The following is a 16,051-nucleotide window of genomic DNA, read 5'->3' on the forward strand; positions in this document are numbered from 1 at the left end:
GCTGTTGGGAGGGCGGTGCTGGTAGGGGGGTGGCGGCTGTACCTGTAGATGCGGTGGGCACATAGGGGCACGCCACTGCAAGGGAGCTCCCATCAGAGGAGGACTCAGTGTCTCTGGTCTCAGCTCCTGTCCCCGCCGTGGAGCTCCCCTCGCCCTCCATCCCACTGGTGAATTCTGAGTCCGTAGTCTCGCCCTCCAGGGCCATGTGGGATGCAGCTCCCTCCTGCTCCGGTGGCACAGCTCCTCCCCCTGATGATGCTAATGCACACAAGAACAGGGAGACCACAAAGAGGGGGGGAAGAAAGTAGAAGGACATGTTCAGTGCATGCAGTACCGCTACCGTTGACAGACACTACAGACCCAGCAGCCCTCTGCAGTACGCCATGCACTTTGAGTTCCCTAATTGATCACAGGGACATGGGGTACAAGGCCTATGCCCGATTGCTGCACACATGCAAGTCACAAGAGCCTGACTAGGTGACGATGGCTCTTACCACAGGTGGGGATGGGGTGCCACTGAGCCTGCCTCACAAAGGTTCCTTGCCTACAAGGCTCGCCCTGGCCTAGGGGAACCCACAGCCCACCTCCCCCACCCAAACACCTCCATTGCACGCTGAATCAGATGGATGTGAGTATTCTCACCCCCTTGTGGCTGCTGTGATGCCCTCAAGCGCCCATCCAACTCTGGATACGCCACCGCCAGGATCCGGAACATTAGGGGGGTCATGGTGCGACGGGCACCCCTCCCACATTGGGAGGCCATCCCCAGCTGGGCCTCCGCCGTCTTCTTGCTCCAGTGGCGAATGTCCTCCCATCTTTTCCGGCAGTGGGTGCTCCGTCTGTGGTGGACCCCCAGGCCCCGGACGTCCTTTGTGATGGCACGTCAATTATCCTTCTTCTGGTGGGCGCTGACCTAGAGGAATAGTACAGGGGAAAAGGAAAAACTATAAACACCCGGACCGTCACAGTCATTGGCCCACGTTCCCACCCTTGCCCTGACGCACATCTACTCATCGTCGTTTCATGCACACCTCATCCCCCCCCATCTCCCATCCACACCACTCCAAACAGGCATTGCCCATACAGCATGCTCACAGTGTACTCATCTGTTTGTCTGGAGGACCGTAGAGTAGCGTGTACTGGGGGAGGACCCCATCCACTAGTTTCTCTAACTCCTCCGATGTGAAGGCAGGGGCCCTTTCCCCTGACACTTGAACCATTGTCGCTTCCAGACTGAGGTCACAGCAGCACTTGCAGTGTAGGTCCTATCCTGTCGAAGATCAGGTATCAAGCGAGTAAACAGAGAGAAAATGGCGGTCACGTCCGTGGCGGTGCGTACTGTCACCGGCGGCATACATCGTCATTGGCTCCTGGGACCAATAGGGTCCAATTTTAACCAATGCAGGATTGCGCTGCGGTCTTTGACCGCCTACAGCGATGATGCACAACGCCAGCGCAGTTACCTCATATCCCCTTGTCCTACATTACAGGTCAGGCAGCCGCCATTTCAGGGGACCACATGGCATTCATTTTGATTACGTCACACATATCTAGGCCTTGCATACACACTAAGACAGGCACATAGCGGATTGACAAATGTGTGCAATAAATTTGTTTATTTCGTACCTCAGTGTTGGCTGACCCTCTGCTCGCTGTTCTCATCCATAGAGCACGTCTGCTGGGGCAGGTGAGGAGATGGCGGCATCTTTCGGTGTACAGACCGCTGGTGGACCTGTCGACAATGAAAGAGCGACATGTAATAGTCATCTACAGACTTGATCGTGCCACAATCCATGAACTGTGTGCCCAGTTGGAGCCAGACCTGATGTCAGCTATCCGCCATCCCACAGGAATCCCCCCTCCAGTGTAGGTCCTGTCGGTACTCCATTTCCTGGCAAGTGGGTCCTTTCAAACAACAGTGGCCATTGCATCAGGCATGTCCCAGCCAATGTTCTCTAACGTGCTGTCCAGAGTGTTGTCTGCCCTTCTGAAACACATGCGCAGCTACATCATTTTCCCTCAGGTGGAGGATTTGCCTACAGTGAAAGGTGACTTCTATGCCCTGGGACATATTCCCAACATCATAGGTGCCATTGATGGGAGACACGTGGCCTTGGTCCGCCCCCCGCAGGAGTGAACAGGTGTACAGAAACTGGAAGAGTTACCATTCTATGAATGTGCAGATGGTGTGTTTGGCTGACCAGTACATCTCCCATGTGAATGCCAAGTTTCCTGGCTCAGTGCATGACGCTTACATTCTGAGGAATAGCAGCATCCCTTATGTGATGGGGCAACTTCAGAGGCACCGTGTGTGGCTATTAGGTGAGGACATGGACCCTATACAGTGTGAATAGTTGTCTGGGGTTGTCCCTAAGGGTTAGTGTGTGTCTAACAGTTGTCCCTCAACATTTGCAGGTGACTCTGGCTACCCCAACCTGTCATGGCTACTGACCCCAGTGAGGAATCCCAGGAAAAGGGCAGATGAACGTTACAATGAGGCACATGGGCAAACTAGGAGGGTTATAGAGAGGACCTTCGGCCTTCTGAAGGCCAGGTTCAGGTCCCTCCATATGACAGGTGGTTCCCTCTACTACTCACCAAAGAAGGTGTGCCAGATCATCGTGACCTGCTGTATGCTGAACAACTTGGCTTTGCGACGACAGGTGCCTTTTCTGCAGGAGGATGGTCCTGAAGGAAGTGTGGTGGCAGCTGTGGAGCCTCTGGACAGTGAAGAAGAGGAGGTAGAAGAAGAGGACATAGAAAACAGAAACACCGTGATCCATCAATACTTCCAGTGAGACACAGGTAAGAAGACATCACTGTCTCCTACATCTAATAAAATTGTTCGACCTCTCATCTGTCTGTCACTTTCACCCAGTGTATGGACCCTGATTTGTCACTTTCCCTTTCGATTTCACAGATGTGGGTCCCACTGTGTGACCTCTGCTATGTTACCTCATGGACTAGAGCTGTGTCACATAGGTATGTTGACAATAGAATGGACATTGCTATTTCCCTCAGTTATTGCAAATACACAATTGTGAAAGCACAGACTGACTCCAGATTGTTTTGTGATTTAAGGGTGGTTATTTAAGTGCAAAATAGTGGAGGGGGTATAAAATAGTCAGGGGTGATGGTGGAGGAATGTCCATGGCAGAGTACAGTCTATTAGTCTCACAGTTGCATTGTCCTAAGGGGCATAGGAAGTGGAGCTAGGGCAGTTTAAGGATGGACAGGGTGACAAAGTGGGACAGAAGGATGACATTCAGGGTGGTCTCATTTCTTGGCGGGGCTCTTGGCATTGTTCTCTGTCTTTGTCCTGGATCTCAGGGACCGCTTGCGGGGTGGCTCTCCATCTGCAGGGGGTGGGGTGCTGGAGTCGTGGTCCTATGGCGGTGCCTCCTGTCCACTAGCGCTGGCAGATGTGGGGGGCAGTTAATCGTCCAGACTAGTGCCAGAGGCCCCTTGTTGTGCCACAGTGTCCCTCCTGGTGTTCACGAGGACCTTCAGCACCCCTACAATGGTGCCTAGGGTGGTATTGATGGATGTGAGTTCCTCCCTGAGCCCCAAAAACTGTTCCTCCTGCAGCCGCTGGGTATCCTGAAACTTGGCCAGTACCGTTGCCATCGTCTCCTGGGAATGATGGTAGGTTCCCATGATGTTGGAGAGGGCCTCGTGGAGAGTGGGTTCCCTGGGCCTGTCCTCCCCGTCGCACAGCAGCCCTCCCAGTTCCCCGGTTTTCCTGGGCCTCTGTCCCCTGAACCGTGTGCCCACTACCACTGCCCCCAGGTCCCTGCTGTTCTTGGGGTGGTGGGTTAGCCTGGGTTCCCTGTAGTGGTGGACACACTGCTGCTTGACGTGTCCTGGGGACAGAGGTATGGACCCGCTGGGTGGGTACTGTGCTGGTGTTTCCTGAGGGGGGGAAGCTCTGTGGTTGCCTGTGACTTTGTCAGGGGAACCGACTGTCCCGAGGTCCCAGATGGGCCGGGCTGGTCATCTAGATCCAGTTGGACGAAGCTGCTGCCATCTCTGTGGGCCTCTTCTGTGGGTGGAGTGGACATGTCTGGAACCTCCTGGCAGGTGATGTTGGGTAGGGGTCCTGCAGGGGTGTAAAGGCATGATTATTGCATTTGTGTGTGCCATGGTGTGCAATGGGTGGGTGACCCTGTACCCCAGTGTTTCCATTCTTGTGTAGGACCTTTTGTGATAATTGTTTAGGGGTCTGTGTGGGTATATGTAGTGGACATGCATTGATGATGAGTTTCCATGCTTTGTTGTTGCATGCAGGGCTTGGTGTTGGGATGTGTGGTTTGTGATAGTGGGACGTATGTGAGGAGTTGGAGTGATGGGAGTGAGGGCGAAGGTGGGGGTATGTGATAGCATGCAGGTAGGGTGGGGGATGAAATAGTTAAAATTTGACTTACCAGAGTCCATTCCTGCAGCTACTCCTGCGTGGCCCTCAGGATGCAGTACAGCCAAGACCTGCTCCTCTCATGTTGTTAGTTGTGGGGGAGGAGGTGGGGGTCCGCCGCCAGTCCTCTGAACCGCAATGTGGTGTCTTGTGACCACGGAACGCACCTTCCCCCGGAGTTCGTTCCACCTCTTCCTGATGTCACCCTGTGTTCTTGGGTGCTGTCCCACTGCGTTGACCCTGTCCACAATTCTGCACCATAGCTCCATCTTCCTAGCTATGGTGGTGTGCTGCACCTGTGATCCGAACATCTGTGGCTCTACCCAAATGATTTCCTCCACCATGACCCTGAGCTCCTCCTCAGAAAACCTGGGGTGTCTTTGTGGTGCCATGGCGCGGTGCGGGTGATGTGTGAGGTGGTGTGTGTTGTGATGTGTGGGGTGATGTTTAGGTGTGTGTGGTGTTTTGTGCGTGGATGTGTATGAGTGATGGTGTTGTGTGCCTCTGTATGCTGGTGCTATCTTTGCTTTGCTGTCTCTCTGGCCTTCTTCAAAAGTTTTGGTAATAAGGGTTTGTGGGTAATGTGGGTGTGTGTTTTATATTGTATTGGGTGTGTGGGAGTGGTGTGTGTATGTGTATCAGGTGTGTGTATTTCGATTTGTCCAATGTGGAAGTGTTTTGTAAATGTGTGTGTATTTTGAGCGTGGCGGTGTGTACCGCCAAAGGAATACTGCAGTTGAAAGACCGCCACGTGGATTTGTGGGTCGTGATAGTGTGGGTGTATTCCTGTTGGCGTGACGGTGGAGGTTTTGTTATCACCAATTTATCACTGACCTGTGGTGTGGCGGACTTGTGTGGGTGTCTAGATTTTGGAGGATTCTGAGCTGTGGGTCATAATAGCTGTGGCGGTATTCCGCGGCCGCAGCGGTGTGTTGGCGGTCTTCTGCATGGCGGTAAGCGGCATTTACCGCCAATGTTGTAATGAGAGCCTAAGTGTTGTTTATACAAAGACCCATGCCTCATTTGGGCAGCAGCTCTGATGTAATGTTTTGTATCGCAGATAGAAGCTGACTTCTGAGCTGGCAAATATAAATTAGCATATAATTTGCAATGTAATTGAGCATGCTTTGAGTTAGGCATCCATGCCTTGTATCTGCCAACCTTTCGTTTCCCAAACGGTTTTCAAATCAAGTGTATTTTTCCAATATACATAACATTCTATGGATAACTGGGAACAAAATACAATTGAATAAATTTAGTATCTGTAAGCGTGGTTTTCTTTGCTTTAGTTATTGGTAATTTACAATAATATCTCTTAGGATTAATAGCATCATGCCCAGTAAAATGTGTGAATTTATCTACATATGTTTTAGAACTTCCCAATGGTGGAGTTGGACAATACTCCCATTTTATATAATAAAAAACTATACACGGGGTACTAGTTCTGTGCAGATAATGGTGTCCATAATAATGATAACAGAACATTTTGCCATCATTAGCTGAATTCATGTACATATCTTCACTTTCAAACACAGTATAATATTCAAGCTCAGAGCGCATAGAGTCAACTGTTTTAACGTCATACGCATCAGACACAGCCCCCCGGTTGTGATAATATCATTCATAGAATTTTTAAAAACATGAGAATCTGTATCATTTCATTTTAGTAGGATTAAAATGTCATGTGGAACTTTATCCCAAACCATCCCATCTGGAACTGGAACAGCAGAAATGTGCACTAGGGTCAGGTCTCTTTGTACTTTATGCGAGGATAAATAAGGGTTTAGAACCTCACCAACCAGTTCAACAGCAGAGATTTCAGGAAGATAATGCCCATGTATGAACCTCACCCACCAGTTCAACAGCAGATATTTCAGGAAGATAATGCCCATGTATAAGCAAGCAGAAAACAACAACAAATCCAATCCAAAGAAGAAAAGCAAACAGTGCCAATATATTCCATAGGTAATATTCATGGATGAATCAAGTAGTTGCGTTAAAGCCAGTTGAAAAGCTTATGTATACCATGTATTGAAGCAGTAGTTGTTGTCGAAGAAAAATCACCCAGGTCCACAAAATAATGAGAAAAAGCCTTTGCAAAAATTGGAGCTAATGCATGCGAAAGTGAACTGATAGACATATATAATGGCGGTTCATCATAGACAATCGCATTGGTTTGTGTTGCATTAGTGAGTTGCAGATTAATGTTTTGGACATCTCTTGTACTTGTAGTTGTAGCAGTAACTGGAATCAACAAAAGTTCATTCTCCACCCTCCCCAACCTAGGGGAAACAATTTTGGCATTGTTTAATGGTTGAAGAGGTATCTGCAGTAGGGGGGAGAGAGGGGTAAGACAATTACCGAGGAATCCTCGAGGTCTACTGTGCAGTGTCAGCCACATGATGCAATTTTATATGATCAATGGAGACAAAACAATTGTCTTTAGTGCCAGGCAGCGGTGGAAGTATCACTGTCCTGCTACCCTGTATCCCCAGAACAGGGACCGGTGCTCGGTAAGATCGGCCAGACTGCTTCTTTTCCGGTATCTTTTCATGAACCAGATCCCCAACTTTTGGAATCCAGTTTGTCTAAGTTGTTGAATTCCTCATTCCCAAAATAGTGCCCTGGATTGTGGAATGCTCATGTCACAACTGTTGTAATTCCTGTAAAACAGTGACACATTAATTTATGTCAAAAGCTGTGACTGCCACCACTGTGCCAGGACCATCAAGTTCTGGAATGAACATAGAGATGCTAAACAGGGCTTCATGTGGGGTATGGCCTTCCAAAGACCTTCAAGGCAGACAATTTAATGTTCTCTCGACCTCATATAGGTGATGGGTCCAGCTACGATCTGAACCTTATATGACATCTATTAAGGATTGCTTTTAGTCTTGGTTTTGCCTTTCCAGAATTTAATTTCCCTCATGATGATATGGAGAATATTAATCCACTGCAACCCCTGACCTTCCGATGGCATCCCTGTAAGCCATAGAAGCAAAAGCAGGGCCCTGGTCTGAATGGAAAGCAGCAACTGCATATGTGCCGATAAATACTTGCAAATCTTTAATGACAGTGTGAGTGTCAGACGATCACTGTAGCTGCACCCAAAGAAAGCTGGAGCAAGGATTTACAGCTAGCAGAATGTACTTGTATGCGCCATCTGAATTTAAGAGACAGCAGTGGTCCAGGTAGACACACTGCATAGGCTTGTATGACACTAAGGGGTTCACTTACAAGCCTCTAGCTCCAATGGAGCGTCACTTTCAGTGATGCTCCAATGGCACTATGCCATTTTCCATATTTACAGAGCAGGGTTAAGCCACTTTGCGTGGCTTTACGCTGCCTTGTATATATAGCCCCCTCAACACAGTGTTCTGTGGCAGAGGGGCATGCAATGGATGTTGCTGTAGGTGTTTCCACGCAACACCCATTGCTTTCGTCACTGGCCCAGATTTACAGGAAATCATAAACCTGAGACAGCGCCAAAAACAAACACCACCCCAGTGGTGGCATTAGAGAGGCTCAACAAGGAGAAATACTTTTATTTCTCCTTGTTTGTGATTTTTCTATGTATGCTGCATTTTGCAGCACACGTAGAAAGAGCAAAATGGCATTAATGGTTGATTATGTGCAGGAAGGTGTCCCTTCTTGCCATAAACAATCTTTAAATAATGACAATCTTCTACTTCTATGTGTGCTGCAATTTGCAGCACACATAGACGTAACAAATCACCATTATTGATTGTTTATGTGCAGGAAGGGACACCTTCCTGCACATAAACAATCATTCCCTGCAACGCAAGCAGCTCTTTTTAGCAACATTGCTAGGGAAACACAGGTGTGTGCTATATTGTTGCTAATACAGTGCATCCCTGCGTTTTTGAAATGTCGGAGCCCGGCACTGCCAAATTTGGCGTAGCTCCACACTCCATTTCCTCGTAAATGAGGCCCTAGGAGAGGTGTCTGGAACCTTTGATTTATTGATAGATATCACAACTGAGGACATACTGTTTGACCTGTTTGTATAGGCCATGCTACCAATAATACTTTTGTAACAATGAGATAGTAGCCGCCATACCAGCATGGGCAGAAGCAACACCCTCATGTACTACTTTAATTAGTTTTAGCCTATTTTCTTGGTTGGGGATCACACAATCGCCCACCTCTGTTATTGTTACATAAGGAATGATTTGGGCACTTAAGTGGTAGAAATATTTTTTGGGCATGCTTTTGGTTAGGGTTTGCCATCAGGGAAGTTCTTCACAGCAGCCGAAATTTCATCATCTACCCTTGTATGGGAGCAAGTTATTGCAGTAACATTTGCCATAGCAACTGCAGACTTGGCTGCATCATCAGCTAATGAGTTCCCTACAACGTGTATAGCCCAGTATGTGCATTACATGAACCTGCGGCACTTTGTCTTTAAGCTCTGCCACCATCCCCTAGAGCACTTTATGCTTGATGACTTTTCCTTTACATTCCCTGAATACATTTAGGTACCAGTAGTGTAAGTTTAAATTGAAAGACTGGCTACAGCAGTATGAATCACACACTATAAGGGTGGGGTATTTGGGATTCATTTGTTCCAGTGCGATATTCAGGGCTTTGAGTTCAGCATTTTGAGGTATGCAGTCCCCAAGGGACTTTGTGTAGGTTTGATGAGGGTGGAACTCATCATCCCATATGACTCCATAGATTGCTGCCCAAGCCTTGGTGTTTAGTACCTACAGCAGGTTGTGCTGAACCATCTGTGTAAATGATGTATTTGTAATGCTTTAGAGGCATGATATTAATGGGCATGGAGTACTGTAGTTCATATTGGAGAAGTTCTTGGGTTTGCAGTTTTGGATCAAAAACATAATCAATGTCAGTGGCAGTAAAATACGTAGCCCATTGTATCTATAGTGGATGTAATACTTAAGCATTAGGGATGCTCATTTTGGTAACAGCCTCAAGGGCTGGAACTGGGGAGATGACAATAATGTGTTTGTCCTTTGCTAATGGTCTCTCCCTAATGATAGCCATCTGAACATCAGTCAGTATTTTTTAGTGTATGTGAAACGCATCCATGCGTTAGAATATAAATGTGATTTATATGCAATTAGTACTGTCACCTTCACTGAATGCAATGGCACCTGGAATTTTCTGGATTACAAAATTTGTTTTATTCTCAGTGCATGTAGGTGTTTTGCTTCAAGAATGTCAGTCTGTAATGATCTGAGTGTGTGTTGTGGTGTCCAATGTTTGCTAGAAAAATCAGGACGAATTGAATTTTAGAGTGGTTTTATGTCCTGTGCATAGTCTTGTGTATATGTTCAGCCATAATTGAAGAATCCAAACAATTCTTTGATATTATATTATGGTTCTAATTGTGCACACTTCTCTAGGAAAAGGGGTACCAGACTCTTCCCTTCTTGTGAACGCTTATAACCCCAAAATGGGACACTGAATAAAGCAATTTTTGTTTTCTTAAAATTAAATGTGTGTCCTTGTTCAGCAAATCCCAATACAATGCGATCTACCCTGGCCAAATGTATATTGAGGTCATCATTGGCTAGATAAATGTAATCTACACAAGACAATGCTTCAGGATCAATATCATTCAATATTAATGTTGCATGGGCTGAGAACAATCCAGGTCTGTTCTTTTACCCCTTGAGGAGTCAACCAAATCGGCGATGTATGCAGAAAAAGAGGTTAGATCCCTGCTTCCTGGTGCTATATTTTGTCAGGAAAAAAAACATTGGAAATATCCAAGGTTGTTTTGTATTTTTAACAAACAGTTATATTCAGTAAGCTGTGCTTTGTGAATTTTGTATTGCAAATGTGTGAGCATGGCTATTTATATGTCTGTATTCTAAGACTATTCAGTATGAATGGTCTTGCTTAGCAATGGGAAACAAAGGGTTGTTCATTGGAGATACACAGGGTTCAATTATTCTCTGGTACTCAAGTTATGAGAGAAATTCCCTCACAGAGGCTTTTTCATTGTGCTTTTTTGGTTACTGTAGTTGCACGTGTGGGTTGAAGCTTAGAGGATTAACATAGTAGAGAGAGTCCCTATCATGACCCACATGGTTTCAGTACAGCACTGGAGGCTGTGCCGGAACCCAATCTATGGGGTAGGCTTTATTTACTGGATCTAGAACTAGGACTGAAAAAGATGGCAAAATGACACCTTCCCCTTGTGGGATTGTTCTGACAAATTCTGGAGGCCAATCGTTTTCTGCCAGAGGAATATCATAACTGAGTGCTAATCTTTCCCAGACTATCATTTTAGTTGTGCGCATTATGTCCCCCTCAATTTGGATGTTTAATTTATAAACACAATTAGGAGGGGCGACTCGCCTCTCCGGGGTTTCACTTCTATCTTATCCAGGTGGCTGGTGGACACCTGTTCGGTAAAGGACGCTCAATGAAGGACCACACGCCAATTATGAATACAATTTAGCTTTACTAGAATTTCAGGTAAATGCAGGCATTTAGCACATCAACAATAGTGGAATAAGAATAGCAATGAAAAGCATCTATTCATATATAAGTACACTACAACGAGCATCTATGTATACATATGAGCAAAGAGTTCATTGAAAGAATAAGAATAGCAATAAAAAAGGCATCTATTTATATATAAGTACACTACAAAGAGCATCTATGTATACATCTGAACAAAGAGTTCATTGACAGATATAAACTTGGAATAACTGTATACCAAAATGTGATACACTACGATGTTTAGGGAGCAGAGTATAAACGAGTTGAATATTTCAGATAAGCTTTGATTTACTGCACACTAAAATGCATATTTCAATTACTGTCGCAGACTCACACTACGATGTTCAGTAAGAAAAAAAACTATAAACGAGCTGAATTTCTCAGATTATAATCATAGTGCAAGCATAATAATCAATCATAATAATAGAGCAGAGAAACAAATGCCTTTCATCCCTGGGTGGCACTTAACTTAGTCCACGAAATGCTGGGAAGCCCTCTACCGCCCGCTTGGACCTCTCTCCCCCTCGAGCGTAACGGTCTTGGAACAGCAAAACAGGGAGGCAGCTCTGGGTCTGAAGATGACAGTTTTACAACTCCATCTGCAAGCTTCAATTCCCTCACCTACCTTTCTGTGTTTAAATAACCTGAAGCTTGGATTCTATCCCCTTCCAGTATTTTCTAGCTATGTTATCAGTACATGTCTCTTGGCTGCCTTGCCATTCCCTGGCCGTTGTTTTCATTCCATCTTTTACTGTGGTCTCGTTTTCAAATTTGAGACTGTACCTCCTTCACAGTCTGTTTCTCACACATGCAGCTGTGAATAAGTTTATCTACGGAATGTCAAAAGAAAACAAGCTTGAAAGCCAACATCGTGAATTTCTTCCATGTTGCTCTGGCTTCGGCAGGCATCACGCTCATCTACACTGTTCAAGCTAATTAACCCTCTGTGTCACAATGTCTTCCGCACCTTTCCCTATACTGATCACTCCACCCCTTAGATAAGCGCGATGCTTGCGAAACCAGAAGTATTTATTGTAACACTTCTCTAGCTAGATTGCTACGAATACTTGTTAGCATTATTCTAAGCGCCTGCATTTTAGTATAAAGCTGGTTTGTGCGTACATATAGGTGGTCATTCTGACCCTGGCGGTCTTTGACCGCCAGGGCGGAGGACCGCGGGAGCACCGCCGACAGGCCGGCGGTGCTCCAATGGGGATTCCGACCGCGGCGGTAAAGCCGTGGTCGGACCGGCACCACTGGCGGGCTCCCGCCAGTGTACCGCGGCCCCATTGAATCCTCCACGGCGGCGCAGCTTGCTGCACCGCCGCGGGGATTCCGACCCCCCCTACCGCCATCCAGATCCCGGCGGTCCGACCGCCGGGATCCGGATGGCGGTAGGGGGGGTCGCGGGGCCCCTGGGGGCCCCTGCAGTGCCCATGCCACTGGCATGGGCATTGCAGGGGCCCCCGTAAGAGGGCCCCTACATGTATTTCACTGTCTGCTGCGCAGACAGTGAAATACGCGACGGGTGCAACTGCATCCGTCGCACAGCTTCCACTCCGCCGGCTCGATTCCGAGCCGGCTTCATCGTGGAAGCCTCTTTCCCGCTGGGCTGGCGGGCGGTCTGAAGGCGACCGCCCGCCAGCCCAGCGGGAAAGTCAGAATTACCGCGGCGGTCTTTCGACCGCGGAACGGTAATCTGACGGCGGGACTTTGGCGGGCGGCCTCCGCCGCCCGCCAAGGTCAGAATGAGGGCCATAGTCTACATAGTATAATCATTAGCGTGACACAGACAATCAATAACCAGATTAGCGGATGTAACACTATATTTAGCGTCTTCTTAGCTCCTGGTGCCCAACCTAAGAAGATGTCATACCAATGGTGCTCAGTTACTTGCTGGATGCGTGAAGCAGTGTGCATAAGCTGTTTGGCGTCTATGGTCATCTGTATGGCGGTATCCTTGGTATATTTAGCTGCCATGTCAAATTTAGCAAATGTGATTTGTGCGTGGCGCCTGATTGCCTCTAGTCTAGGTGGCTTCACAACAAGCGGTATGTTCCATTCTAACTGTGCTTGCATTTCCGTCTGTAATGTGGTTGTGGTGAACTTAGTCGGTCGGTATAGGATGTGAGTACTTATGTCAATAATGCTGGTAATATTGCACATACACATTACCTGCTCTCCGGTGGTTTGTACAAACCCGTTAATAAGTAAGGGATGATTAGTAACGTAACATATACTCTCTGTTCCTATCTGATATAAGTCTGTGCCATTAATAGGATAAGGTAACCATTCATATTCTTCTGGTATTGGGTGAAGGCATGGATCTAGCACCCGTCCAGTGTGGGTACATACCCACCCCTTAGACCAATCTGCACATATAGTGGGATCTAGGTGTGATTTGTTTGATCAATCAATTTTTTGTCAGTGTGAGGTATCCACCATTCTTCACCTATTACTACAGGGAGCAATATAAAGGGGCACCATATTTCAGGAGGAAGATCACTTCTAGCTATATCAAAATGAGCATAACACATCTCTCCCTCACAATGAAATTGTATGGGCTTTACCCATATTTTCTCAGGCAAATGCAATTGTTGTTTCTAATATTCACCTTGAAGCTGTCCCCATTCCGCTTTGAAGTCTACATACTGTTGATTAACAATGCTTTGTCATAGTATGCACTGAATTCCTTTGGACATTGTTTGAGTGCTTTGAAAGCTTTTTCCAAATTGTTCATAGGTGAAATTATGCCATTGCCAATCACGATACAACCCACGCAGAACCTTCCATACTTCTTGTGAGTGTGTGGGCCCCCATTGTGAAATTACTTTTATGGTCTCCCCTGTACTATATCCTGTAGAAGATTGATTATTCCTGATGGCTTCAATATCAAAAGCGTTCAGGGCCCCTACCCCAATTCCGGTGGCCCCGGCTATCATGGATCCTAGATCTCTTCTGATCCGTAACTTCGGCAAGGGCCATAACTGTAGTGTCCATGGTGTGCATAATGGATCATACTTAGAGACATTCCCCTTGGCAATAGTTATCTGTAATGCAATATGGTTAATTATGCTTTCATGAAAAGCTTGCTTACATCCTATTCTATATCGAACTATGGAAACATTGCCTAAATTGCTGACCATGCGTCTTTCGGCTACATAAAACATAAAGGCAGGCGGTTTGGAGTGTCGAACTCCTTTAGTTCTATTAGTCATTGTAACAACCACCATATGTCCTGGTAAAATATATTGTTTGTTAGAACAATCATAAGATCTACACGGATATGTCTGTACTGGTGTAAAAGGTACAATGGTATCACAATATTTACATATCATGTTTAGCGTATAATTCAAAGCCTGTACCGTTGCGGGCATTCCCTGCAACTCGTTCAGTCTGTTGGCATGTCGGATCTGCTGTCCAGTTACCTTCCAGGTTACAGCTTTGCAAGCCATCCATTTGCCTCCAGTACCTTCATGTTGCAAAGTGAAACATTTCCCTGGTCATCAGTTACATTAGTGGCTTGAGGTGCACAAGTGACATGGAGGTCCGTGATGACATTCTCTGCCACATTTGGTCGGACTAATATACTTTTTCCGGTTATAATCATGACCGCAAACAGGAACCACGTCATCGCTGCAGATGTCATCATTTACGATTGTGGGGTAAGTCTCACTGCAGGTACAAATACAGGTACATTAGAATTCTTTAAAAGTACAATATACTTACTCCCCACCCCTTGACTCAATATCTCTCCTGCCTCTGGCTTTTTCCCTGGATGATGCACCCATACTCTTCTTCCTGTGCTTCCAAATCCTCCTTCACCTCTCTGAGTGTTATCGGGGGCAGATCTTTCTTCAATAGGGGGGGGGTATATGCTTGTTCACAAATCAATTGGGAAAGTCTGTCATGTGCTTGATACAATACAGTAGCATCTCCTTGGTTCAGTAATACTACTTTAACCTCTCCTCTAAAATCTGGGTCTATGACTCCCCCTAGCACTGACACTCCCTTGATGGCTAGGCTGGATCGAGGGGCAATTCTAACATATGTTCCAGGTGGTACTCTCACTCCTATTCCTAGGGAAACAGTCTTCACCTGTCCTACGGGTATTTCTCCATCCTCTGGAGCAAACAGGTCCAGTCCTATACTGCCAGAAGTAGCCTGTAAAGGTAATCGAGCTTAAGGGTCTGTTTTCCAGGCAATCATTGTGTGGGTGATTTCTTTATCATGCCCTGTCATCCGAATGAAAGGAGTCTGCTGCCCAACTGGTCTATTGTTCAATTCGAACAAGGCTTTGTCAAAATTACTACTCCATCCTTTTAGAGTCTGATGTGCTGATAACTTTTTTAGCTGTTCTTTCAACAATCCGTTATATCTCTCAATCATGCCTGCAGCTTGTGGATAATAACTAAGGTGTAAAATCCACCGAATTCCCTATTCCTGCGCCCAATCCTGCACTGTTTTCCATGAAAGGTGTGTACCCCTATCTGTTTGGATTTCATCAGGTACCCCATAATGTTTTATCAGATAGTTTAGCCCTCGCAAAGTGGACTTTTGGTCTGCAGACTTACAGGGCATACCCAACATAAGGCCAGAGTAGGGTTCCACCATGGTCAATACGTAGCTTTTTCCTCCTTCCTTTGGTAGCGGCACGATATAGTCCAATTGCAACACTGTAGCGGCTGCGGTTCCTCTTCTGATATGGCCACTAGGCTTCTTTTGCAGGGGCATTTGTCTTATCTGGTTGCATGTGGGGCACTCTTTTACTGCTTGTTGGACCTGTTCTTTAGTAACTGGAATCTGTTGTTGCTGTGCCCATGCATAAGTGCCATTCTCTCCTAGATGTCCCGATGTTGCATGGGCCCAGTTTGCTAGAGCAGCTTCAGCCGCCTCATTGATGATCACTGTTCGTGTTTTGGCCATCTGATCTGCGGTGTTGTTGAATAGAGATGCAAGTGAGGTGTCTGATGGGCAATGGGCGTCCACATGTCCCACATAGATTTGAAATTTTTGCCCTTTCTCCCACATCTCTTCCCATAGCTGCTCGCCTCCCCAAATGGGGGTGCCTTTGATTTTCCATCCATCCTTGCGCCAAGTCGGGGCCCAGCCTTCTAGTCCTTGGTAGGTGGCCCAGCTGTC

The sequence above is a fragment of the Pleurodeles waltl genome, chromosome 11 (genome assembly GCF_031143425.1).
Source record: "Pleurodeles waltl isolate 20211129_DDA chromosome 11, aPleWal1.hap1.20221129, whole genome shotgun sequence".
Lineage (NCBI taxonomy): Eukaryota > Metazoa > Chordata > Amphibia > Caudata > Salamandridae > Pleurodeles > Pleurodeles waltl.